The sequence below is a fragment of the Triticum dicoccoides genome, unplaced genomic scaffold (assembly GCF_002162155.2).
Source record: "Triticum dicoccoides isolate Atlit2015 ecotype Zavitan unplaced genomic scaffold, WEW_v2.0 scaffold171342, whole genome shotgun sequence".
In the NCBI taxonomy this organism is placed as follows: Eukaryota; Viridiplantae; Streptophyta; class Magnoliopsida; order Poales; family Poaceae; genus Triticum; species Triticum dicoccoides.
In genome coordinates, this window is record NW_021221587.1 from 1 (window position 1) to 1,993 (window position 1,993).

At 45.1% G+C, this 1,993-nt stretch overlaps 1 pseudogene; it reads right to left on the minus strand.

The window, feature by feature from the left end:
• Positions 1 to 274: 274 nt before the first annotated feature.
• Positions 275 to 1,987, minus strand: LOC119344507 (annotated as a pseudogene).
• Positions 1,988 to 1,993: the final 6 nt, after the last annotated feature.

The window sequence follows — 1,993 nt, forward strand, 5'->3', positions numbered from 1 at the left end:
TTATATTATCATCTCACTTGCTGAACTCTGCAGTAGTACTGTGTGTAAAGGTCAGATACAAACATCTCGGAGTAACATGAATATAACCTTCAGGAAACTCAAATAGTTACATAACTGACCTTTATCTTCAATGCATTTGATCTAATGCAGTGATGTTATTGTAGAAATTGTATACTTGTAGTACACATACTTTGTCCTCTACTAGACAGAGTGTATCTAGCATGCTTATTCAATTCACTCATATAGTACCTTACTGAGCAACATGCAGGATATATTATGGAAGCGAACTGATGAAGGAGTAGGGATCTGGAGGAATGGGGATTGCAACTGCTCCATCAAGAATTTGTGTCACCTTCAGCATGTTGGGTCGCATGGTCGGGCCCTCCTGGAGGCACCATAGTGCTACTGATAGAAATCTTTCGACCTTCTTAATGTTGAAGATCGCGTCATCGTCACCCTCCACCAGCAAGTCGAACCTCCGACACCTATAGCAGTCATTTGCCCAGTAAGTCAGTATCGTCTACTCTTCATCAACTACCTCCAAATCAACATTTCTTCTGCAGCAGACAAGCTCGAGTAGGATCACTCCAAAGCTGTAGACATCGACCTTGGCAGTGATCCCGATGTTCTTGAACCACTCTGGGGCGACATATCCTCGAGTACCTCTAATACCGGTGTTTGTCCTTGTCTGATTTCTCAAGAGAAGCTTCGCTAGGCCAAAGTCCGAAATCTTTGCGACAAGGTTGTCGTCAAGAAGAATGTTCTGTGGCTTTATGTCACAATGGATGATTTGTGTGCTACACTCTTCATGCAAGTAGAGCAACCCTCTTGCCACCCCAAGTGCGATATGAACCCGTGTGTTCCAATTTGGCCGGACGTCGTTAAATAGAAGCCGGTTGAGTGAGCCATTGGTCATGAACTCATAAACTAGCAGTCTTTCAGTTCCTTCATTGCAGAAACCAATTAGCCGGACCAGATTCTTGTGGAACGTTTGTCCAATGGTTTGGACTTCTACCCTAAACTCCTTTTCAGTTTCTTCTTGGAGCTTGTCGATCTTCTTGACAGCGATGTGGGTCTACAGATCATCTTGCAACTCACCCTTGTACACAACACCAGAGGCACCACTACCGAGGACCTCATGGAAACCACTGGTTGCTCTCTCCAGCTCATTGTAAGTGAAGGTCTTCAGGGGCAACTGAGTTGTACTTGAGGCTTGGAACAGCGGACCATTCTTCTTTTGGGTGATATGACAGTAAGTACCAAACACCAGAATAGAGATGAGGAGGAAGTTCACCAATATGGAACAACCAAGAAACAAGGAACTCCCAAGGATCCAATACTTTTTGTCATGCTTCCATTTTTTGGAGGCAGTACTGGGTACTACAGACTCTGAATTGTTGCTACTTGGCACCTTGAGAAGGGAGCTTCTTTTTCCAACATGTGCTTGTGCTTTCACTATATACTGATACTGCTCGTAATCAGATAGTGGCCAATCTACACCAGAAATTGGTCTCAGCTCAAATTGTGCCAGTGCTGCGGCCTCATCCAAGTCGCAGCTTTGCGGCTGAAAATCTTGTTTGCATCCTTTGTACCTCCTCTCCTCATCAAAGAACTTGTACCGTGGTGGGCAGACACAACTTACTATCTGGTTCTTGGTGCCATCGAAGGTGCAGTAACTATTGAACCCACATACGCCACTGCCAACAGCTGTAACTACTGCATGGCAGATATTTTGGGGAAGTAAGCACACTGCACTCCACATCTCACCACTGAACACACTGGACTTTGGATTCTTTCGGTATACATATTGCCGGAAAACACCATCCGAGTCAAGTGTAGCACGGTGGAAGTAGTCTACCATAGATCCTAGCACACCTGATGTGATGTTGATCTGAGTACCATTTGTTAGGAGGAAGTATACTCTGCCAGTTTCATTTAACACCAGCTGTGAGCCATTCCCGGCTGCCTCGGTGGACCAATAAGAACGATGCTT